General features: G+C 56.3%; 1 long non-coding RNA gene across 2 annotated transcripts; it reads right to left on the reverse strand.

Moving 5' to 3' along the window:
* Positions 1 to 1,004: 1,004 nt before the first annotated feature.
* Positions 1,005 to 8,643, reverse strand: LOC121021616 (uncharacterized). Of its 2 annotated transcripts, none has more exons than XR_005786608.1 (3): positions 8,483 to 8,643; positions 7,308 to 7,481; positions 1,005 to 4,144 (listed from the first exon to the last, which is right to left on the reverse strand). It is a non-coding gene; the product is annotated as an uncharacterized LOC121021616 (long non-coding RNA). The 2 variants fall into 2 exon arrangements; XR_005786609.1 differs by having other exon boundaries at positions 7,308 to 8,192.
* Between the last annotated feature and the right edge of the window lie 16,203 nt (positions 8,644 to 24,846).

Below are 24,846 nucleotides of genomic sequence, written 5' to 3' on the forward strand. Positions count from 1 at the left end.
TGGATCAGCCTACTGGGAGCCCCCCAAATGCAGCAGCCAGAAGTTTCCTTCTGTGGTGAAAGCCCATCTTCATCGTTGTAAACCAAGTGTTTGCCTCCAAAAGTTCAAGCTCATCTAGGCACATCTGATACAAAGTGCCCTTGTAACGATTGCCTTCCTATGAGGTGGGGAGGAAATGAGTCTTCTTACCACCTTTTATAGAGTCCAGGAGAGAGGAGGCAAGTTACTGAGGTCAGGAGCCAGCCGTGGCGGAGCACTGGGAACCTGCGGGCGGCAGCTCTCCATCCAACGATGGCCAGTCATCAGCCCATCCCACCACGGGCACATCCCAACCCACCGGAGAAATGCACATTCATTCTGTAGGCCGGGCAGATTGCAGCCTGACTTCCCCTTGCAGAAGGCAAGGTAGTGAGGTGGGGTGGTTCGAGCAGCTTGGAGACGGGCTCACCAGCAGCTGGGTAGAGGGGAGCCCATGGGTTACAGAGCCAGGACCCCGAGCTGGTCCTCTGAGATCCCATCTGCCAGGGGTGGAGTGTGTGTGTGTAAGAGAATGTGCACAAAAGGGGCACCTGAGGTGGCCTAGACAGGCCCGGCTGCAGGAAGGAGGAGAGGCAGAACTGCTCGGGGCCCTGGGGGAGGGTTCGAGCGGAAGCTATGGGTGCCTTGGCTGTCCCTCTCACCACCCTCGCCATTGCCTAGACCTGCCGTACGGCTTCCACCAGCCCTCCCCACACGGAGCTGCAGACACAGAGCCCAGGAGACTACAACCCCTGTGCCTCCTCGGCCCTGAGCCTCACTGAGGCTCGACTGCCCAGGGCCACAGAGTCCTGGCCTCTGATGGGGGGTACTTAGAGGGCGTTGGTGGGAGGAGACTGAGTCCCAGAAATAGGACATGATTAGCCTAAGATCACACTGTCATCAGTGTCTAGGCAGCAGGGCCGGAACCCAGGAGATCTGGTTCCCAGCTCAATGCCCTTTGCATCCACTGTGGTACTTCGTGCATATTTCAGTTAAATTATTGCTCTTTTTATTTGTTTCAAAAATAACAATCTCTGTATATATTTCTGTTGACTCCTGCGACATCCAAAAAGCCCTTCCCTGGGAGTGGAGAAGGAAATGATATTCTACAAAAATAAAATAAAATAAAATAAAAGACTTCAAGAAGCCCCTCGGGGTCCCTAGGGCCCGGCCCCAGACAACATTCGAGTCACAAGAACCTCATGCACCCCTCACGTTTCTTTATCACCCATTCAACAGCCCGCAGCACAAGAGGGGAAAACTGAGGCCCAGGGAGGCCAGGGCCTCCCGCCCTCCAGCAAGGACTCAGTGCCACACAGCAAGAAGGAGAGGCTCGCCTCCTTCCAGAACCATTGACTTTTGTGCCCCTTTCCTCCACCCAGGAGTTCCCGTCCCCCTCCTCAAGGTAGAGTCTGGGAGAGAACTGTGGGGTGGAGGGAATTAGGAACGGGGAGGGCAAAATGGTCCAACCTGTCCCCTGGGGAGGAGCCTCAGGGCAGGGCAATAAATGGGGTGGCCAGACCTCGATGCCCCAAAAGAAACAGAAGGAAGAGAAGCCCGGACTGTGAGCCAGAGGCCTGGGGCGCACGGTCTGTGGACACGAGGGCTGCTTCTGCATTTTTGGATGAAACCTCTCCCCTGGGCTCACCCAGAGGCAGACGGGCAGGCACAGGTCTCCAGATCGGCTCCAGGCGCTGAGAGGAGCCAAGTCACCATTTCCCTGAGAAGGAGACCGAGGGACGGTGGGACGAGGGGTGGGTCTAGCTCAAAGCTGTTGCCGCCTCCTACTCAGCAAGGCATTTGCCCCCACCTTCACCCTGGATGAAGGAGGGGCCACGGGCTGCCGTCTGCAGGCACGGCTAGCCCTCCACTCAGACCAGTGATGCCCTGACCTTGGGACCTCTCCCATGCTCCCGTAGCAGGGGCTCCAGATATCCGGTATCCCTTTGGAGTCAAAGGAGTTCTCCCCGGGGGGAAGAAGCTCTCTGGACGGGCTTACTGCCAGACCCCTGCAGCGGACATCGCTGCTGAGCCCCGAGAGGTACGCAGGGGCAAAACCGTCCTTCGCCACCTCTCCTGACCTTTCCTCCGGGTGAGCCCATGTGGTCAGGACCTAACACCCAACACCTCTGAGGTTCCAGGGATACAATTTCATCCTCCACCGCAAGAGTGGCTTCTCTAGGCCTGCAGCCTCACAGGCCACCGCTAGGGACACACATGCCCTCCAGGCGGGCTCCCCTGCCGCCTGATCAAGGTACCCTTGAAAGCGTTTTCTGCCCGTCTCTGCCTCTTCCAAGGCCTCTACCGTCCAAGAGGCCAAATAACCGGGGAGCTTTTCCTCTGTCCCTTGTGACCCCACTGGCCTTTATTGCTGTTTCCTTGAGGGAAGGACTTCTGTTTATAGTTCTTTGGATATAAAAGGAACTAACAGATTGTACAGGTCTGGGGCTGGGTGCTAGGGGCAAAGGAGGTGGTTGGAGGATGGGAGGAGAGGGATCGTAAGCGGTGCTGTGGCTTCACAAAGATGACCTGTCTCCCACCAAATCTGCCGGAAGCTCAGGAAAGGCCCCTGAGCATGGGGCATGAGCTGGACAGGCAAAGAAAAGCTGCGAGGACAGAATGTGCCTTTGCTTCTCCCAGGTTCCGGATGAACCAGCACAGGTGGTCTTCTGCCCTCCCTGACTGCCCAGAGAGGCACATTCCAAGGAAAAGGGCACACAGCCCCACCTTCAGTCCTGGGGTCCTGACCTCCTCTCCCCAGCCCACCTGTTAACTGTCAGAAAGAATATTCTGTCCCCAGAGGCTACCGGGCCTCTGACTTTGTTCCTGGGCCGACCTTTTCTGTGCTGAAGGAGAGGGCAGACTTGCTAAAGCTACAGAATCTGCCCAAAGTGTCTCTGCCACTACCATTGCTGCCCGTGTGACCCTCTAGCACCCGAGAGGTTCGGGCACCGTGACAGAAGGGTAAGTTAGATCACATGGGAGGAGGGAGGAGGGAAGGAAGGAAGAAGGAAAGGGGGGTTTGTCTGCTTCTTACCGGCTGGAAATAGGCTGGGAGAGGGGGCTGAGACTGACCCTGGAAGATTGAGGTTAGTGGAGAGATTAGGGGGAAAAGGCAAGGCAGGTCCTAGAGGGTCCCTCTACCCCGTTTCCCCCAAAGGCACAACATGCAAGCCCTTCCCTCTCTATGGCTTCTGAGAAGAGAAAGTAGAGGCAGGTGGGCGAGGCGAGGAGACAGGAGAATAAAGGGAGGACACGGCACAGTCCAGGAAGGGGGCCCCACAGTCTGGTCCTGGATGACAGTTCCCAAGAAGGGGAGTCGGGGCCTGGGAAACAGGCCCCCACATCTGTGGTGCTGCAAGGAGGCGTGACAGGGGTCAGAGGGTCTGCGAGGCCAGGCCTGGAGAGAAAGCTGCCTTCTGGAGTGTGGGAGAGGGAGGCGCCCAGGGGACACCGAGCTGGCCTCCTGCCGTGAGGACGTTGCCTGCCTCTCACTGTCCCGACTCTGCCATCTGACTCCCAACCTGGCTGCCCGCCTTGGTCCTGGCTCCACCTGGCCCAGGAGAACGCTGGGAGGGGACAGGAAAGGACCCCTCTCTCAGGGATGCTCCTCCGGAGAGGCTCCTGCCTCAAGTCCCGGGCTCCCAGGAGAGACTGCATCCTGGCTTTGGAGGGGGGCTCCTCTTACACCGCCACTCGGCCCGGCCTGCCTGAGGCCTCCCCCGGCGTGGGGGCTGCTGGGAGGTCCAGTTTCCCATCCAGGAGCAGCGCTCCTAGCCCACCAAGGCGGCACATCCCTCAGCCGAAGAGTCACCCTGAGTGGAGGGCTTGGAGCCCTGAGGGCAGGAAAGAAGTTTCGCTCCTGGGGCTGCCCCGAGGCTTCTCGGTCTCCCGGTCTCCAGAAGGCCAGGTGGGTCCTTCCAGATGTGGGCGCGCCCTCAGGCCTGGAACCTGCTGGAGGCTGCAGAAGGGGCCCCGGTCCAGCTCACACGGCCGTTTCCCGCTGTCTGTGAACTTCCTCCTTCTTCCTCTTCATCTTGCAGAAGCCGTGGAGGCCACAGAAGCAGGCAAAAGTGAACTGGGGCATGCCCTGGGCCAGGCTGGGGGGATGCTCACCGGAGAAGATCTGCAGGGAGAGGCAGGGGAGGAAGAGGGGCAGGAGGAAGGAGGAGAGAGAGAGAGAGAGAGAGAGAGAGAGAGAGAGATGTAAGCTGGGGTTAACAGTCCCAGAGCCCTCCGGATCTGGCCAGCCACCACCACTCCCTGAGCCTGCCAGGCCCTGCCAAACCTCTCACACAGGTTGGGGGGGTGGGGGTGGGGGTGGGGGTGGGGCTGGGACAGGCATCAAACAAACAGCCTCTGTGAAAAGTTCAGCATTTCCGGATCTCTGTGGAGCTGATGTCATTCCTCAAATCGGAGCCTGGGTGAGTCCTGGGTGGGGAAAAGGGAGCCCCAGCTACTGCTGCCTTTGTTCCTCTCCTGCCCGCTCTGCCTCACCTCACCACCACACACCTGTGGTTGGGGAACAGGAAGCAAGCCGGCCCTCCGCGCCACCTGAGCCGGGTTAGGGGTGGGGGCTTCCATTCGCTCCTCTAGGTCACACAGTCCAATGATCCAAATGCGGGACTTTGGGGGCGCCTGGGTGGCTCAGTCGGTTAAGCATCCGACTTCAGCTCAGGTCACCATCTCACGGTCCGTGAGTTCGAGCCCCGCGTCGGGCTCTGGGCTGATGGCTCAGAGCCTGGAGCCTGCTTCCGATTCTGTGTCTCCCTCTCTCTCTGCCCCTCCCCGTTCATGTTCTGTCTCTCTCTGTCTCAAAAATAAATAAAAACGTTAAAAAACAAACAAACAAATGCGGGACTTTGTGGGCCTGCATCCAACAGCCTTGACCTTGACACCTGGAACTGAGTCACGGGGTCCCCCCCCCCTTTCCTCACAGCCCCCATCTGCTTAATACCCTTCAGGAAACCTATAGAAAACAGAATGGACTTTCTTTGCTCAGAGCAGCACAAATCCCGGTCCTCCTTGTGCAGAGAACAGACAGCGGAGAATTCTTTTAGCCAACAGGCTATTTTATTGAGCAGCTATGCTGGGCAACGGGGTGGGGAGGTAGGTACATAAGGGTAAAGATATAGTTTCTTCCCTGGCAGGAAAGTAAGGCTGAGAGAGAGGCTGAGGCTGGGTTCGCCCCGGCTCGGCATGTTATCTCCACTCCTGGCTGACACGGTGCCCAGGCACCCAGCACTGGAGGCGGGCGCACCTCTGGGAGTGGGGGCAGTCTGGCTAGGGCTGGGAGCGGGCTTCAGGAGGTGGGTACCCAGTCTGCAGAGTCCTCCAGCTTGCTTCTCTGCCCTTCCTCTGCCCCTAGCCTGCCCCGGAGGGAGCAGATGTATACTCAAGTCGGCCGAAGCAGAGCAGCTGGGCACCAAGAGAGCACTTTGCATGGAGATCAGGCTCCCATCCTAGGCCTTGTTTGGATCATTGTTCTCTTTAGAAAGAATTTGGGGGGCAGCCCAAATGCTGAGAGGAAGGAGGGAGGTGTGGGGCTATGCCGAAGTCAGGAATCAGGAAGCGTGAGGCATGTCCCCGGCCCGGCCCTGCATCGGGTGTCCCAGGTTGCAAACACTAAACACACCTGCAAATGGTCCCCCCTGTATTTGAGGAACCTGGCAAGGCCCAGGCGACGGCTCTCTGGACAGTTCCACAGGTTTGGCCAACTTTGCTCCTTTGGACAAGCTTCGAGTTTCCGCAGGCTGAGCAGAAGGCCCCGGCTGGCAGGCCCTCACCAAGCACGGTGCCCACAGCGGAGCTGGGTCCCGTCAGGATTCTCCCCTCCCTTACCCTCCAAGTGTCCTGGTAATACAGCTAATGACTGTAATTAATAGGTGCAGTGCATTTCCAATGGCCAGCTGGGTGGGCAGGAGGCCCAGCCTGAGTCAGCATGGGTAGGTAGACTGGCCATTTAATCACCCGATTTCCAGCATCCTCCACATACCCACTCTCCTGGAGTATATATAGAGAGCAGAGAGCAATCTCCAGGATATATATAGACAGAGCCGGGACGCAACTACCATATTTCTAGATCTATCTCCTGCAGCTATCTCTGGATCCCTCCCGTGACAAACCTAGAGAGACTGGGATCTAAACTGGGGCTTAGATGGCCTGGGCTCTATTCTTGGCTCTGACGCCGGCATGCTGTGTCACCCCGGCAAGTGGCTGTGCCTCTCTGGGCTTTCACTTCCTCATTTCAGTGTACCAAGAGGTTACCTAAAGGGCCAGAAGAGCACTAGAAATCCTGGTCTGATCAGGAAGACGGGAGGGAGACAGTTGGGTTTCCTTGTAATCAGTAATTGTAATGCATCCACTTCCTTTGCTTAGGGGGATGTATGTCAAGGGTACTATCAACACAGCATTTCCTCCATTACAGGAAAAAAATACGTGGGGAGAAATCAGTAGGCACAACAAAGCTGATCTGGGGAAGGAATTCGTAGTTAAAACAAGCCAGGCAAGTCGCTTTGACCATGACTCTCCCACCCCAAGCCCGGGTCCAGGCGCAGCTCAGGGTCTCTGGCCCCAAGGTGCATAGATACTCTTTTCTCCCTACCATACTTCCCCTCCAATGTCTGCTCTTTCCAAAAAAAACAGTAAAAGTGGGGGTGCCTGGGTAGTTCAGTTGGTTAAGCATCCAACTCTTGACTTCCGCTCAGGTCACGATCTCACGGTTCGTGCGTCCAAGCCCAGAGTCAGGCTCTGCACTGAACAGTGTGGAGCCCGCTGAGGATTCTCTCTCTCCCTCCCTCTTGGCCCCTCCCTTGCTTGTGCACACGCACGCGCGTGTTCTCTCTCTCTCTCTCTCTCTCTCTCTCTCTCAAAATAAGTAAATACACTTCAGAAGTGACTGTTCCTCCCCAAGGTCCTTTGGGAGAGATGAGAAAATCCTGCCTTTTTTTGCTAACTGTAGGGAAGTTTGGGGCTAGAGGTTGGAGGAACCAGGACCTACACATCAGAGTTTCCAGAGGGTTGGATGAAGCCGATATATATACTTGATATATAAAGTGCTCTGATTGTCCTCTGCCTTCCCTACCAGGGCCTGACAAGGTCGTCTTCCCTATAAGGAGTGGGACTACAAACCCTGAAAGCAGTCTGGGCTCTGTGCATGATACAGGTCCCTGGGCCGGTCCCCAAAGTGGGGAGCTGTGGAGTAGAGAATGCCTTCCCATTCCAGGGTTATCTCTCCTGCTCGGGGTCCCACTCAGCCTTCAGGATCCCTCTGCACTGCTGGCAGGTACCTGGGGAGCTGTCGGGGCTGTGCCTCCACGTCTCTCTCTGCTTGGCCCACACTGCCTTGATCCCTTCACACTTTGCGGAGTGTCTCAGCACCAACAGGAGGGCTTCCTGGAAAAGGTAGGTCCTGATGAACTTCCTCCTGCTCTGTCTACTTGAGGAGAAAGGGTTTTGAGTGTCTGAAATGGGCAGAGTGCAGAGTTTCAATGAAGCAAGTGGACCAGCGCCTGGAGGCAGCCCCTACTTAACTGTGTTCGTGATGGAAACTTCCCCTCCCATCCTGCAGCTTCCCCTCCGGCCTCAGCTTCCATGCCTCTAGCCCAGGAGAGGCTAAGGGATAGAAAGATGGCCCCCATCAACTCAGCATAGGAAGGAAAGGAAGGTGGACACAGGACAGATCCCCCCGCTAACTCACAGTTGGCTGCATCTGACTGCAAGCTGGTGGCTTGGATGTATTCCCCATCCGCCTCTCTGGCCTTTGTCCCCAGCTCAGATCTGAGATGATCTGGGGTATGGAGGCGAGAAAGAGCCTCTGCTTGGCGGAGCCGAGCAGAGGTGTGAACCTACAGCTCATCATCCCCAACCACCAGGGGGTTCCCAGCCTTCCTGTTGACCCCTTCCCCTGTCCCTCAACCCTGCTTCTCCTCTCTATACCAGGCACCCTCCCGGGGGGGGGGGGGGGGGGGGGGGCAACCCTAGCACCTCCAGCCAAACTGGGACAGTGGGTCAGAGACGGCTTGAACACGTTGGAGGGACCAAGACAGAGAGGGTCCCAGAGCAAGCTAGACACTAGGGGAGGAGACAGCCACGGCTTCATGCTGGCAGACCAGGAACTCCTAAGTGCCTCGGATTTGGGCAATGTCCTCCACCAAAGTGGACGGCAGTGGGGGCTGGAAGGGTAGGGTGATATTTACAAGTGTTGGGACATGCCTGGAATCCTCTGCCAAACAAAAAAGAAGGGAGAGAGAGGTCTTCCCTCCCACCCCCCTCACCTCACCTCCCAAAGCAGAAGCAGAGTGGCGGCGGAGAAGGCGCCCCGCAGCCTCACTCTGCCCCACCCCCACCCCAGGTAAAGGGCAAAGGAGAAGTGACCCAGCGCGCCTCCAGAACAATGCTGAACCCCCGCCCCCTCCCCAGCGCCCCTTAGCACCGCGCCTCAGTAATTAAAATATGAATTCACCTTCCCTCCCCGAGCCATTCATCACTGCGAAGGAAAGCAGCTGCGGCTTAGGAGACCGGATTTGGGGGATTAGCTCGGGCGGTGGAGCAGACACACCAGGAGAAAGAATTAAAAAGGAAGGGGGTGAATTGGGTTTTCTCTCCCCACCTCCTCCCTCTCCCTCCTGCTGCCACCGAGCCTCACACCCCACCCCTTCCCCCAAAGCCTGGCCTCTGCAGGTTTCTGGGAACTGTAGTCCCCAAGACGTTGTTGATAAACAGGCAGGCCAGGGGTGGGTGGTGGCACAAACTACAGATCCCAGGACTTCTTCCCGGAGTTGGCAGAGGCGAAGCTGGGCACAGGCCTCCGGTCTGGGAGAAGCCCTCATTCTCCTTGGAGGTTAACTCCTTCTTGGCCTGCTTGAGACTGACTTCCAGCCTCTGGCTGACTGAACTCCTTGGAATCTGGAGCCAAGGTCCTCTCTGCCTTCGAGGGCTTCCGGGCCAGCCCCCCTCATTTCTCGCTTGCCCACCTATGGAGAAAGCGGGGACGCTCCTCCCACCTTTCCGAGACTACTAGGACAAACAGGCATTCACCGATGCTTCCGGGGGACTCAGGCGCCATGGGAGCTGGAAGGGTCAGGGCACTAACAGTCTTGATGTGTTTTTATGCCCTGGGCCTTCCAGGAGGCCCACCGCTTGGCAGAGGCTGGCCTATCTAAAGAGTCATCGGAAGCAGAGCTGGGAACGCGGTGGTCCAGGCTATCAGTGCTAGAAGGTCTTCCAGAGGCCAATGGTCCGTGCTATCCCCTTCTAATGATGGGACAGAGATTTTTTCTTTCAATAGTCTGCGCTTAAAAGGAGCAGACTTTTAGCAGTGAAACTCCACTTCCACTAAAAACAGGGCAAATACAACCGGAGAGATTCACTTGAATCTGTGTTGTTAAGTGTGGGCCCACGCTCTCAAAGGGGGAGGGCTTATACTGGGGTAGCTCTGAGGACTGTGAAAAAGACTGAGGTTCAGAATATTTTTGGTTTCAGCTGTCTGCAGGCAGGGAACAGGATAGATGCAGCCCTCTGATCCGTGAATCCTCCAGGGAGAAAGGGCATGAGGCCAGCTTGCCTATTCAATGCAGTTTAACAATTATGTGAAACATATAATTACATATCTCTGCCAGGCCCGCACCACTGGCAGTGGCCAAGAGGCAAAGAACAGACACAAGCTGCAACCTTGTAACCCCAGAAGCACCCTAGGCCCAGGCCCAGGAAGGGTGGGCTTGCTCTGTGTCCCTGTTTGTGGCAATTTACTGCTTTTACCCCACCCGCCTTTTCTCCCAGTTCACAATTCATTGGACAAACGTGTACCCAGCAGCGGCTCCTCAGAGCCTTGCCTTGCTGGAGCTTTTCGGAGGTAAAATCTGGCATGGTCCCCTGTTCCCTTCCTCTAGGCCCAGCCCATTGCGGGGGACTCCCTGGCAAACCGTGCAACAGGATTCCTGTGAGGGACCCAGTTGCAGAGACAGGAAGGGGGCGCTGTTCCAACCTGACTTGCCCATTAGATCCCGAAGCTAAGGGGAGTAAGTCGGGTGCCTGGATGTCCTCGCACAGAGGAAGGAACAGAGGATAGGCTCATTCGGAGCCAGGGGCAGCTGGATGAGGAGGGAGGTGGGGAAAGGTGGTAGCCACCTCTGATCTCTGGGCAAGAGGACCCAGAGGGAAAGTGAGAAAGCCTGGCAAGTCTCATCCCTGTTCCTTGCACCACCGAAGCTGGGGCGAGAGGGGAAGTGGCTTGGAGCAGCCCCAGCAAAAACCCAGCTGGCTTGGGCTTTCTCTTTGCTTCTCCTATTGTTTTGATTTTCTCCCCCTCTGCTGTTGCTGGAAAAGGAAAACCAGCGATGGACAAAGGATGGTTAGAGTTGGGCCACGGAGCCAGTTTGTGGACATGCATCCAGCACTTTCCAGCTTCCAGAGTGCTCTCCCGTGCCACCTTGTTGGCTCTCCCCACATCCAGCACGATGTGGTAAGAATCCAGGTTCAAATCGCTGCCTCTGCCCCTTACTAGCCCTATGAACTCGGGCTCGTTTCTTGGCTCCCTTCTGCCTCAGATCTCCCAAAGTAAAATGGGATAATCATAGTACTTTGTTCTTAAGAGTTGTTTCCAGGATTAAATGAGCACAGGTAAGACGGATAGAGTCTTGCCTGGCACAGAGCCAACACTAGGCGAATGCTGGCCAGGGAGATGAAGGGCTCCGAGACATTGTAAGTAACTTGCCTCCTGGTTCTCAACACCAACTACCGTACCCTCTGATTCTTTAGTGGTCTGTCTTAGACAGACTGGGGGGCTTGGAGGGGAGGGCGAGGGTGCTTCCACGGCTGCTCCAGCCAGATTGCCCGCTGTATTTCCATCAGCTGGAGCCTTCCAGGAGGGCTGGGTTGGAGTTAGGCAGATGCAGATCTGCATGGGAGTTAGGGGGTAGGACAGGAACTGGAGAGGGAGAAGGGCCTGGGGAGTCAGGCAAGGTGAGTGGCAGACGGTGCGGGATAGGGAGAGGAGGTACTGTTCACAGATCCGGGGAGAGGGTGACAAATGCCAGGATGGGGTAGCAGACCAGGAGCTAGCAACCCCGGACTCCACGTCACAGCCCACGGGGAGAGGCTCCCTTCCTAGTTTCACGCTACTGAACTTCCTCTCCCTGAGTGGCCGGCCTGAGTTCTCCCGTTTCAACCACTGAGAAGTCCCGAGGTCTCTCTTACACAGAGAAGGCTGTGGATTCCGAGTTGACCACAGAGAAGTGAGCAAGGCCGAGAAGCACAGGCTGTCCTGGGGGCACCGAGTGAAGGCCGGAGGGCTGTGTGGTCCCATGCCCTTGACTCTAGCCCCCAAATCTCTGAGCATGAGCCAGTCCTCAACATGGCAAGGGGGTGGGGGGGAGGAAACCAACTTACAGACCTCAGCACCCCCTGAATGTGTCTCCATCCTCAGAAGGAATCTCCCTCTGGAATCACCAGTTCAGCCTCTTCATTTCAGAGTGAGAGACCAGGCCCAGAGAGGGGAAGTGACTTGGCCCAGCTCACACAGCCTTGGCCCCAGACCCCAGGTTACCAGATCCCCTGCAGGCCCCATCCCCAAGTGGAAACCTCTCCTGGTGCCCCCTTTGTGGCTGGCTCCCAGCCTGGTCCTGTGGGGAGGGAGGTGCAGATCTCAGAAGGAGCACGCCCCTCACTGTAGCCCATGGCTTTTAGCCCTACATGAATTAGAAACAGCAATCACATAGGAATGAAAAGCCATAGGCCACAGCAGAGCTGAGGGGGTCCAGCGGTGGGAATCTCAAAAGGATGCGGGGAGCTGGGGGTACCTGGGGAGCCCTCCCTCCTCTTCCCACCAACCCTTCCCACCCACACTGCCACCCTCGAGGTACTGGGCCCCCCAGGTTACATTCTCTCACCATCCCCCACCACCTGCCCTGGCCCCAGCATTAAAGCCTTCCCAGTAATGAGTTTCCAGTTCTGGCCCCACAAAGTCCCCACACAATGGGCCTCACTCCGGGGTATGAGGAGGGGTAGCTTCCTGGCCATAAAGGACCTCCTCAAATTCCCTTAATTAGCCTCCAGCCCCCTGCTCCGGGTCCTTAACTACCCCCTCCCAGAGAGAGACAGTAAGGCCGGATCTTTTCAATGATACTGCAGCCAGTGCCCAGGGCCAGCCCCATATTAGACTCTCTCCTTACAAAGCTTAACCCTTCCTAGTCCAACCACAGGAAGCAGAGAGGGCAAAGGAGGGTGTGGGTAAAGGAGAGGTAAGATAAAGGCCTGAGTGTGGGCTTTGGGGGCCCCCGGGAATGGAAGGCAAAGGAGAACCAGAGGTTCTATTCTTTAGAGGGGTGAACAAGTTTCTTGAGCACCCCCAAGGTGGGGGGCTGGCCCACACTGCCTCGAGTGGTCAGCGTGACTACAACTATACCTGTTCTCATGTGGTTTAGAGGAAAGCAGGGCCTTCTTTTCAGACCCAGGTGGAGGCAGGAAAAGGGCCGGAACTTGAAATCCCCACCAGCTGAGGGCGGCCTGCTTTGGACCCATCCCTGGGCGATGCTGTGGGAGCGGGTGCTTGGTGCTCTCCCTCTCTCGTTGACAGGATATACACAGGCACGGCCGGAGCTCAGGGCAGAGCTGAGTGGAGGGGAACCAAGGTCTCAGGACCCTGGAAAAGACGTGCTGTAAACATAAGGACTGTCTCCTAATTCCCTCTCCCATGATGGGTCAGTTGTGGGCAAGCATCAGCCTTGGGGGACAGGAGTTCAGGGGACTCCAGGTTTCAGGAAGCCTCAGGGGATTTGAGACCCCAAGGAGAAAATCAGAGGTCTTAGGCCCACATCAGGCCATGTCCCTGCCAGGGAGCAGCTGGGTCCTTCGCCCCAGGGGCAGGCTCACTGTTCTCTTCAGGACTCCAGCTGGACCGACCTCCTTTAACTGGGCTTCCCACACTCCAGCAGCAACAGGGTGTGTGCGCACATTCACACACACACGTCTTATCCAACCTACCGCCAAACAGCTGGACACCCTCCAACGTCCCTGAACTTCTGGTCACCCGCCCCAACCCCAGAAACCTCTGGTTCTCCCTTGCCTCCCTCTCCCGTGGGCCCCCACATCCCAGACTCAGGACCTGCAAAGAACCGCGGGCTCCAAGCAGAATGCCCTCGGTCCCCTCCCAAGGGCCACTGGGGCCGGGGTCCAAGGGACGGCTCACCTGGCGGGCCCCCTGGCCCTGGCAGTCTCCCTGCCTTCCAGGCAGCCACTCACTCCTCCACTTACCCCCAGAAGCTCCACGCCCAGCGAGGGCAGGCCTCCTCCTTCTTCCCGCCCACCAGCCCGGGTCTGAGCGGTGCCCAACTCCACTTGACTCACTGAGAAGGCCTGGCTCGCCCCTCCCCCAGCCCGGTGGCCGGTAGGGTGAGGGTGGGCTGGGCCGGCGGGGGAGGTCAGGTATTCCTTCAACCCTGACTTGGGCCTGGGTAACAAAGGTCTCATTGAGCCTCTGGCTGTCTGGTCGGTGAAGCACAAACCTCTTGTATCTACTCGCTTTTGATCTCACTCCCTCTGAACCAGCCATGTATTACTCACGTCCCCCTGCCGGGCTATTGGTGTGGAGGGGCTGTTCCTCCCCTCCCTTCCCCCCCATCTCCTTTCTCTCCTTCCTTCCCCTGCTGCTCCCCTCCAGCTTTTTTATGGTTCATTTTTTTGGCAGGAGACCTGAGGCGGCTCCCCAGAGGCCCCCTCTCCTGCCTCGCTGCCCCTCCCCATCTCTGAAGCCCCTGTTCCTCCCCTCGCTCACGCCCCCACCCTGTGTCCCTCCGTACCCCGTACTCCCGCACTTGTTTGAAGGTCCACGCACCGGCTCAGATCTGGCCCCTCCACCCACCCTCACCTGGTTCTTCCCTCAGATTCCCGGCCCTGGGCCCCTGAAAGGCTCAGCGCCGCCAGCCCCAGCCCACCGACAGGCCCCAAGTAAGCCCCAGAAAGGGCGGCGTCTCTCCAAGGTGTTTCTGGGGCCAGAAACCGGGGAGTGAGGGGAGAGAACATCCGTCTGGTCTTAGGCAATGGCCAGGCCAGATCTCCTTGGAATGTGGAAGAAGGGGAAGCAGGTCAGGTAGCCCAGCCTCCTCTGCTTCCTCCAATCCTGAGAATCTGGAGGCGAGAACCCTAAGTGAAAGGCGAGGACCCTAAGGACCCACCTCAAGCTGGGGCCACCCCCCCATTCCTGTCTCCTCTGGAGTCACCCCCCAAGCCTTCTGCAGCTCTGCTGGGGGGCTGAGAGCTAGGGCCCAGGCAGCCCACTGGCACATTCTCTCTCTGGCTTCCCCAGCCCTGTCCCCAGGGAGAGAGACAGTCACCTTTGAGGTCTGAGCTCTCCCCCAAAATGCCAGCAGATGCTAAGAATTCCCATGGTGGCCGGCTCCAGAGAGCTCTGCCAGCCCCCCTCCCCATGCCCACCACCTGCGGCCTCCTCCCCACCCCATCCTGGCCTTCAGGTACTCCCACTCAGCTGAGCTCAGAATTGGGGAAAGTTTCTCTTGCCTGGACAGAGGCCCCATTCTTCCTGCCGCTGACTCTCATTGTCCCTCATGACTCCACACATTCTTGGGCCTCTAATGAGAAGCCAAGACAGCCACCTTCCTGCCCTGTGCTTGCAGCCTGGCCCTGCCACCTGCCCCTGGCAGGAGGTGGGGGAGGGGCAGGGGCGACCAGGAGAGAGTGCCAGGAGGAGGTGGGAGACCGAGGAGGAAGGAGCCGGAACTGGGAGAGACAGAGCAGAAAAGGCTGATAGTGAAAGGGGCATGGAGTTGACAGCAGATGGAAACAAGAGAAATCACAGAGGAGAAAGGACAGGAACTGATACTTAATGGAGTGAAAAACTATGTCACGCACACGCTAGGTCCCTGTTGTGTATAACCACTCAGTAATGTAAACACTATTATTCCCATTTAGTACATGAGAAAGCTGAGGCTTACAGAGGCAGGCAGGCGGGGAGGGTTGCTCTCAGAGAGGTATCCCTGGCCTCCTATAGTTCCCCTCAGGGTCTGTCTGCATGACTGGAGGGCAGAGACACTCCCCAGCCCCTGCTGTGTGCCCTCCGTCTCCAGTAGTAGCCCCTCCATGTTCACCTACGGGAGAACAGAGGGCCAGCCTGGATACTGAAGCCTCTTCCACTGGGGAACAGGCTGCAGCGACTCCCTTTTTAGGGGTCCTGCTATGCCCTTCGAGGGCACGCAGTCAACCTGAACCTCAGCCTAAGTCTGGTCACTGAGGTTGCAGATGGTTCCAGCTAAGGATGAGCCCGATGGGGGAGCACTCCTTTGCAAGGAGAGGAGTGGGGATGGGGCTAGCCAGCCATTCACCCTGCTGTCCATAGAAGAGAAAGCCACAGATGGAGGGAGTCAGGGGACCAGCTTGGGCTCAGCTCAAGAAAGGACTGAAGACCCAGAGCTACTCCAAAAGGAGCCAGCGGGCTCCCTGACCCCGGAAGAAGTCAAACACAAGGTGGTCAACCCCTTCTCAGACCCACAGCCAGGCGCACAGGAGGTGCCCAATAAATGGTCTACTAGTGTAGAAGGGATCTTTGCACCTGGAAGGAAGCTAGATAGAGCAAATCTAAGGTCCCATCCCACTTCAAGATTTCACGAGTCAGCATTGGAGCTGACATCTCCTCTCAGAGCTTCTCAGGCTTAGGTACCTTTTGGTAGGGGGGGTGGGTTGGAGCCCAGCAACTCTGCGTCTTTGCTCACGGGGGCAGGAAACCAGGATGTTAGGAAGATTCTGAATGGGAGGCTCTCATCACTCCACACCAACCTGAAGGAGACTAAACTGGAAGTATATATCACATTATTCTAAGGATGTTGGCTGAATGATACAGGTATGCATTTGTTGAATGAATGAACACACGGATGCGTGAATGGCTGATGAGCTTAGAAACAAGGACAAGAGATCCAGGTTCTCCCATATTCCAGGCTTGGTGTGCCTGGAGCCCCCTCATGCCTGTACTCTCCGGGAGGAGGGTTCCTGTGCTGCTGCAGGTTGTGGGTGTGCGTGGCATCTGACTCCACTTGCCACGAGGAGGGAGGCGCTGCTGAAACTCCAGAGGAGCCTCAGGGATTCGGTTCTGCTACCTCTGCCCCAAACAGATGCCTAGATTTGGAGTTGTAATTAGGATGGACCAGTGGGTGTAGTCTCTGGCCCAGAACCGACCCAGGAGAAGACTAGCTCCAGATGGGTCTGCCAGTCTCCCGTGCGCGGTCCTCCAGACCTGAACCGGGCTAGCGGTGTGCTTGTACTGAAACAGGATGAGTGCCCTATTTCTGGACCCTTCAGTAGGGCTCCCCCAGGGCTCAAACTCCCACTGCTCCTGGCTCTATCTCTACTCCAGAGCGTAACCAGCTCGGGTTCCCTCTTAGTGGCTGGCTCCACTGAGCAAGAAAGCACAGAGAGGTCAGGCATGAATTTTCCTTTTTCCCAAGGGTTTTCTAGAATTGTCTCAGGAGCCTCAGCTCTGAGCCCTCTAGGGCAAAACGAGGGAGCTCCAGGCCTGGCAGGGTCCCTGGGCTCTTAGGAAAGAAGGGAGAAGGGAGACCTCATGCTGTCTCAGGAAATCAAGGCAGAGAGAGACCAAGGGGAAGGAGCGTGCAAGAGTGTCTCTCCAGCCTTGACGCTTCCTGCCCCTGCATCTGATTTCTACTAAGCTCCAGGACCGGGCTGTGGGAGGAAGAAGAACCCAGGGAAGTGCTTGTGTCACCAGAATCCAGCCTCCCCAAACACAGGACCCAGGCCACAGTTTTGCCTCTCAGAGCAGTTATGCTGTTAAAGAAAAATACAACGGGTCATTGGCAAACTCAATGCATTTCAACCTGAGCAGTTCATGAATTCCAAAATGTTCTGATGTTCTCCCCAGGCCCAATTCCTCCCCAACTCCTTTCCTCCGCTGCCCCCCTAAACCCACATAGGGCAACGGCAGCCCAGCCTAAAGAATTACACAGCTGGGCTCTCCCAAGCTCTTCCGGAGTACCTCTCAGAGGAAGAGGCAGGCAGAAATAAAGGGTGGGGAGAAGGTCCGTGGGGACGGCTGTTCATTTAGCAAACGTGCCCTGGGCACAAATAATGGGACAGGCACCGTGCTAGGTACCAGGAGACAGCACTCAGGAAGTCAGCCACCAAGCAGGCAGTCCAGTGGGAAGACAGGCCCATAGGCATAGGATTGCATTCAGAGCAGTCACTGCCACCCTGATCCCTGTCTCCCTCACCACCCAGAGCCTTTATACCACCTCCTGGGGGTTACACTGAACTTGGTTCTCCCTATTTGAGGGTTCCTCCTTCCTCATAGTGCTTTTAGGAGTGGCCCACCTGGATAGATATTCACTTCTTCGTGTGTGTGTGTGTGTGTGTGTAAGCGGAATCTTCCTCTTTCTCCTCTGCTAGGCCCCAGTAGGGTGATGGGAGCTGGAACTGAGTGACAGATAGAAACTGTTCCCAGTCCCAAACCTTAGCCTTGTCCTCCGAAGGATGCAAGCAGGGTTTCCAGGCCACCAAAACTGGCCCCCAAGGGGGCTTCTTAAAGGACAATCCATTCAGAGCTCTGTGATCTTAGGGCTCCCATCCCAGCCTCAGAGGGCTGAATTTCCCTCTGAAGTTAGCCCTTCTTTAAGGCTTAAGTCGGGCCAAGTTGTTCACCAGCAGAGAAAGGTACATTGAAAAATCACCAGGAGAGAGTAAAATCAGACCTGAAGAGGAATTTGTTAATGACCGTTGAGGGGAGGAGGGCAGGATACTATGCTTTCAAAGGGAGGCTGTGGAATGTCGGTCAGGAAGGGAGGGCTCTCCCTTGGGCACCCAGGCGCCCTCTCCTGACAGGTTTGGTAGAGCCAGGGGCTGGTGGCCAGCCCGGTTCCCTAGGGGCACCCTGTCACGGACCCTTTCTTAGGAAAGGGAGCAGCTATCCTCTCTACAAATGCCTCCCCCCCCCCCACCCAGCCAAGGCTCCCGCTCCCTGGCGGGCCTCCAGCTCCAGCCCCTCTTAGATGTGCAAGGGCCCTAGGGTTGAGAAGGGAGGTGGGCAGAGGACCCAGGGCCAAGAGTTGGTGGTTTTTGCTCATAGAAATGGCTTCTCTCAGCCTCCCAGGCTGGGGTCTCCTGAAGACCACTGTCCCAGGGGTACCAGACACCTCGGCTTTTCCCTTCTTAGTGCTAAACAAATGCACAGGTGTCACAAAGTCCTGATCCCTGCCTCATTTATAGCCCCGTCCCCATCCAACCCCACACCATGGGGTGAAGGCAAGGGGGGAGGCACCCAAAGCGGGTTTCTCTCTAGCTCCCTCTCATACTCCCCCCCCACACCCCGCCTGAATCCTACCAGCTGCAAAAACCTTTATAAGGAACAAAGGCAATGGGGGTGGGGTGGGGGGGGGCTTCCCTTTGGCGGACCTGGGGCTGCGGTTGACGCAGCCCGCAGCCGGTCGGCGCTGGCGCTGGCTTTCAGGTGAGTGCCTGAACCCGCATCCCGGAGTCCGCCCATGCCTCAAGGACCCCTCATCGCCCAGCCAAACCCCTCGGCGAAGAGGCAAGTCCTCCTCAGCTGCTCCCGGCCCTCAACCCGGCCGAGGGGGTCCCCGACTCGCAGCACTTTCTGCCTATTTGGTTTCGCTCAGTACTCACAGTTCGGATGCTAAGCCGTCTCCTCTCTCTCACTCACTTCCTTTGTCTCTTTCTCTCTCTCTCCCTCTCCAACCTCTCTCTCCCTCTCCAACCTCTCTCTCTCTCTCTCTCTCTCTCTCTCTTCTCTCCTTGTCTGATTCTCTGCTGTAGCTTCCAGTGGAGAAAAATAATTATTCTTCTCAATGGGTTCGCACGGGGCGCACGCACACACGCGCGCACGCGCGCGCGCGCACACACACACACACACACACAGACACACACACACACACACACACCGCCGTGGTACCCAATCAATGCACAAATCTTCGGGGTCCCTTTAACCTCTGCGGATGACTCCGGGAGTTAATTATGAAGCCTATTTCGGCGCAGCATAAATATGCATTAAGGTATGATATGACAACCGATGCGCTGAACTTCAGGGAACTGGCATTTAGACAGACTTCGTCTCGCCGACACGCCCGCGGGCGCTGCATAGCCCCAAGAGCCACCTCCACAGCCTCTCTCCCTCCCGGGTCTAGCAGTGGCCCCAGCGAGCTCCCACCCGGGTGGAAGCGGGCCGCGTAACCGCGTCGGCGCGGCACCGCTGGCCCGGAGACCCCCTCGTGCGCCCCCTGCGGTCGGGGCAGACCTTCAGCCGGCGACTCCCCTTCCCCCCGACGTCCGCAGGCCCGGCCCGGGCGGCTGCGCTTCCCCGCCTCCCGCACGCTGCCCATCTGTGAACAAACTCCGCGCTCAGTCCTTTGAGCAGCGGGCAAGAGCGGGACCGCTACCTGCCCGCACGCCCGAGTCCGGGGCTGAGCGCGAAGGACCCGGGACGCGGTTCAACTCGCGTTCAGGCCCAGCCGCCTCGCGTCTTCGGGTCCCACCGCCCCCCGGGCCGGTCCCGACCCACACACACAGACACGCATTTGCACACGAGCGCGCACACACAGGCACGCACACGTATGTGCACACACAGGCACTCCCGCGCGCGCTCACGCCTGCACACACTCAGGGTTATAACAAAGGAAGAGGGGGCCAGCGCTGCCTTACTTTTCTCTCTCTTCTCCTCTCTTTTGCAGCCCCCCAGCCCCGGGCCGGCGTGCCCGGCCCACCCCGCCCTCCGCGCCAGTCCGACGGCAGCTGCGATCGGCATTCCCCGGCAGCGCGTCGGGGCGGCAACTTCGCGCCCGGGCGCCCGCGCCTCGCAGCCCGGCGGGCGGGAGACAAAAGCTGCGGCGCCGCCGGAGGCCGCGCGGCCAAGGTGTGCTCGCTAATTGTCAGGAAATGTGTGTGTGCGCGCCGGGAGCCCGCAGGGGCGGGGAGGGGGCGGCGGCGGGAGGGGGAGAGGGGAAGAGGAGACCCACCCCCCCCCTCACCCCCCCAGTCCCTGCCACTCGCCAGCGCCGGGCACCCGAACCGGGATTAGAGAATAAATTATCTGCTCTCTTCTCATTGGGCTGTGGCTGAGGACGCCGTCGGCGGCGCCGGGCTGGGAGCTCGCCCGGCTCTTTGCATTCACCGCACAGCTCCGGCTCGCCTCGCTTCGCGGGGGCCGAGAGCTCCGGGCCTTGGCTCCAGACACCAGAGGACACCGGCCGGCTGTCCGCGCCGCCCCTCCCCCGCTGCCCGCCTCAGCCTGACCCCTCTCCCCTCCCGAATCTGGTGCCTTGGGGACGTAGAGACTGAGAAAGAGAAGCCCAGAGGATGGAAATCTCAGAGTCCCTTCCACCCCTCTCTCGTTTCACCCCCTCTCCTAGGAGAAAGACGTGGGGGGTGGGGTGGGGGGTCACTGGGGTCGGACACCTGAGCCAAGCCCACCTCAGTCCCTGAGAGTTTTGGGAGCCCCCTGAGAGGATACCTCCCAGGACCAAGTCCCCCTCCTTGGGAGTCATCTCCTGCCCTCCACCCAGCAGTAACGACAAAGAGGAGACGGCACTCAGGTCTTTGCTTTCTCCTCCGTCCAGCCCCACCAGCTCCGGCATAATCTTGTTCCCCACTTTCCTGAGCCTTTCCGTGGCCCACCTGGGAAGACAGGTCATTAACTGCAAAGGAAATGTGCTCTGGTTCAAAGCAGCTCCCTGCCAAGAATGCATTCATTCATTCATTCATTCAGCAACATGCAGGACCACCCCTGTGCTGTGACATGGGCTAGGCACCAGGAATACAAAGGGGAAAGATTCAGATGACACAGTCACGTCAAAATAAAATAAAATAACAACTGTGCAAGAGGTGCTATATCAATATACAGGCCACTTTGAACCCAGAGGCAGAAGTGACTAACTTCAACCATTCATTCAACAAATAATTTAGCATGTCTTAAGTGCCAGGCTCTGTGCTGAGCCAGTGGGCTTGGTGCCCACCCCCCTGGAGCAGACAGTCTGGTGGACAAGATGGGCACTGGCTGGTGTGATATGAGCTAATCAGAGGCACGGGGGGAAAGGGCGAATAGCAGGGGCTCTTAATCTCCTCTGGGGAGCCCAGAAAGGCTTGTGTGAGAAAATGAGATCTAAGTCAAGCCCTAAAAGATGAAAAAGAGATAACTATGTGAAGATGGGATGGGGGGGGGGGGGGGCAGCGGAGGACAACGGAAGAGTTCTGGGCAGAAAGAACTTTCTAGAAAGGCCCTTGAGCTGCTCTTAACTGGCTCATTAGAAGGCAAGTAATCCGCCACCTTGCAGAGAGGGAGATGGGCTGGAGAAGAACTAGGAGAGCTGCCTGGATTAGTATTTACAGATATAACCCAGGGCAGACTTCTCCATGTCCCACAGCTTAATGTTCTGGAAGAGGCTCACTTGTATGCTGTTATGTCTCATTCTAGGCCAACCCCATAACCCACCGCCATTTTGCTTCTAGTCACTGTCTGTTGCAACCAGACCAACTCTGTGCCTTCTAAAGACTACACTAAAACCAAGAACATAGAGGAAGGCAGCCCTGCTTCAATGTATCACTTCTCAGAGGCTTAGACCACTATTTGCTCTGTCATTCAGTGATTCGGTGACCTGTGGCCCTCACATGGGGAAGCTGTCCTTAGAACTGGCCTAGACTCCTTTCCATGTGCTGAGATTGGATGCTTTCCAAGCACTTCTGCATTTATAATCCCTAGATTCTCACAATAGCCCTGTGAGTTAAGTTTATCTCCAACAGACAGATGAGGAAACTGAGAGTCAGAAACGGAGTGGCCTGCCTGGTGCCACATACAGTTGCTGTAGCCAGGCAGAGTTTATGGTTCCCCATCTTCTCTCCACCAGATTTTAGGTATTTGCCAGCCTCCTCTCCTCATTGGTGAGCCCCAGGAGGTAGGGGTTCGTTGATCCCCTGTCTCTACGAGAATGTCTTCAGCACCTAGGACAGGGCCCTGTGCAGCGCCAACCTTGTGGAATGAGTGAACCTTGTGGAATGAGTGAACCTTGTGGAATGAGTGAACGAGTGACTGGGGTGGGGGCTGGGAGATGCTGATGCAACCCACCGGGAACATGTTATAGCGGAAACTGCATGGGCTTTGGATTCACACATACTTCAGTTGGAATTGCCACTGTTACTAACACACTTAGACTTTCCGAGTCATGGTTCCCCTGTCTTCCAAATGGGACTCATAATACCCACCAAAGAAGGCTGTTGCAAAGATTAAGTGACGTTTGGTATATGTGGAATATCTGTGGAAAAATACACAAGACGTTGCTAACAGCAGTTACTTCTGGGAAGGGGATTCAAGTGGATATGGCACAAGAATATATAGAGAAACCCACTTTTCATGATTTACCTCCAGTGGTTGTGATGTGTTACCATGTGCATGTTTCGCCTGAGTAATTAAAATGAGCAATAAAATATTTTAATGAGATAATATGCGCAGCAACATAACAACAGCAATAAAAACGGCACTCTACACACATTTGTTGAACTGAACTGAGTTTTGCCATTTGAAACATCAGGAGGTACCTATGACTCTGGCCTAAAGGTTTGCACACCGCCCTGTCTGCAGGCGAAGGCAAAGATGTCTAACCAGGCGAGATATTTACCAACGCAGAAATTCTACAGTTCAAACCCTTAGTCACAGAGGGAAACAGCATCCCAGCAGGCTCATTATTCTATTGTGAATCCTGGGAAGTAACAGGAGATGGAGGAGGATAGAGCAGGGGTGATGGGGAAGGAAAGCTGTGGGGTGGGGGCAGACCCCCCGTAGGCATCATGCTGCCCAGAGACACTAAGGCAGAAAGGGCTCCCAGACCTACCCTTATAGTGTTGCCCTTCCAGAGCTTAGCAAGTGAGCTACCTACCCAGGTACCCCGTGGCCCCCAAGGAAAGCTGAGAGCAGCAGGTGCAGAGCCTAAGGAGGGGAGTGGGCTTTCTCCTGTTACCCTCTAGGTATTGAGGTCCCAGGGCAGGACAGGGCAGCCATTCATCAGCCAACACAAAGAGACACTTTCTCAGCTGCACGGAGACCAGGCCAGGTCACCTCAGACACTGGGGCATAACATCAGTGGGAACTTTAGAGGCCTCTTTTAAAAAGCTTTGGACTGTCACATGTAGTAGTATTGGGGGAGGGGTTGGGACAGGAAGGAAGCATGTCGTGGGAGATTCTGGAGAGGGAAAGAAAAAGTGGCCTGAGCCTCAGTGAAACAAAGGGAGGGCAAACAGGATCAGAAAAGCTAGAAAAATAGAAATCAAAAGAAATGGAAATCATTTCTTCCGGACGAACAGCAGGTAAGGGAGAAAAGGAAATAAAGTCAAAGGCACAGGCCTGGAATAGCCATCTTTCAGTCTAAGGGAAGGATGTGGCTGCTCCCTTTTCTGTTGTGAGTTTCCAGAGAAGGGCCTCAGCAGAGCATCTGAGGTAGGGCTGTGGGGGACGGGGATGTCCTGAAGCTCAACCTGAAATAGGTCACTTTCCTGGTCCTCTCCTTTGCCTCCTGTCCACCTCTTCCTAATTAAGGCAGAACACAACCAGAGTCCAGTCCCTGGTCAGTCTTGAACACAGGAATGATTTTCATTAGAAGGGACAAAGTGCAAGCTATTTATATAGTCAGCACTCAGAAGTCCTTAGAGATTGTCATCACCCCCAGGATCCTGAGTACCTATTGTATTCAGTGCACTAGGTTGTGACCTGCCCCTATTACAGTCACCAGAGCATCAGCCATAGCGGTTTAAATTAATGAATACATCGAGTGCCTCTCACAGCACTAAACACCTCAGGGATACGTGGATTAATTTCATACATCCTCTTCTCCAGTCGAGTCCTCGTAGGTGCCAGCTACATACTCTAGACTATAGGTAGCCTTACCTGACCACCCCTTCTTTTAATGACAATGTCAAGACATGCTCCATCATGTCTCGCATCCCAAATCCTAACCTCCCGCATCGTCCATAATTCCAAAGACTGGAAACCCCTAATAACTCTGTATAGCTACCGACTGCATCCCATCTCCCACCTCTCTCCCATTCTCGCACCTTGCCTCTAAATCCTCTGGAACTCAGTCTGCCACTAGCCAACGCCCCTCTGTCCTCAGACCCTTCCTTGAGCATTCCCTTGACTGTCTTGCTCTACTGACACCTGGCTGTCCCCTGGAGACGCTGCCTCCCAATAGCCTTGTCTACTGTCAAGGATGAAGGATAACAAAAACAGTGGAGGCTGTTCTTTTCTCTAGTACCCCACGTACCTCAGGGTCTATAGTGCTGTTCCAAACTACTTCTCCTCCTGCCTCCTGCAAAAACGTCAGCATGTTTGATACGAATGGGGTTAGACCTCACCTCATAGGCTACATTTTTGCTGTCGTCTCCAGTCTCTCCCAAGGTCATCCCCTAAACCCTGCCCTTACCAATATGTTTACCTCCAGTTATCCCATTTTCAGGCATCCCAGCCCCCCAGTGCCTCCTATCAACCCCGTTAACTTACAGTGAGACCTCCATTCTGCCTATTGTTTGATCTCATAGGGACCTGATGTGCCAAAACAGTTTTTATTGTCCACCGTGCCCTGCATGTGACCATTTTATCCCTTAACCAGCTTCATTATCACGTCTACTGCTGTGATCTCTTACAAATGCCCTCACCGGCTTTGCCTCTCTTTCTTACCTCCGTTGTACTTTTCTGGCAAAATCCTAACCCTGGCTAAACCTGGCTACCCACCTACCCTTCACCTGTACCCAAGCAACTGAACGTTACTGAGGAAAATCATACAGCTCTGCTTATCCACTGGTCTTACTCTAAACTTG

The sequence above is a fragment of the Herpailurus yagouaroundi genome, unplaced genomic scaffold (assembly GCF_014898765.1).
Source record: "Herpailurus yagouaroundi ecotype Mexico unplaced genomic scaffold, PumYag 308, whole genome shotgun sequence".
Classification (NCBI taxonomy): domain Eukaryota; kingdom Metazoa; phylum Chordata; class Mammalia; order Carnivora; family Felidae; genus Herpailurus; species Herpailurus yagouaroundi.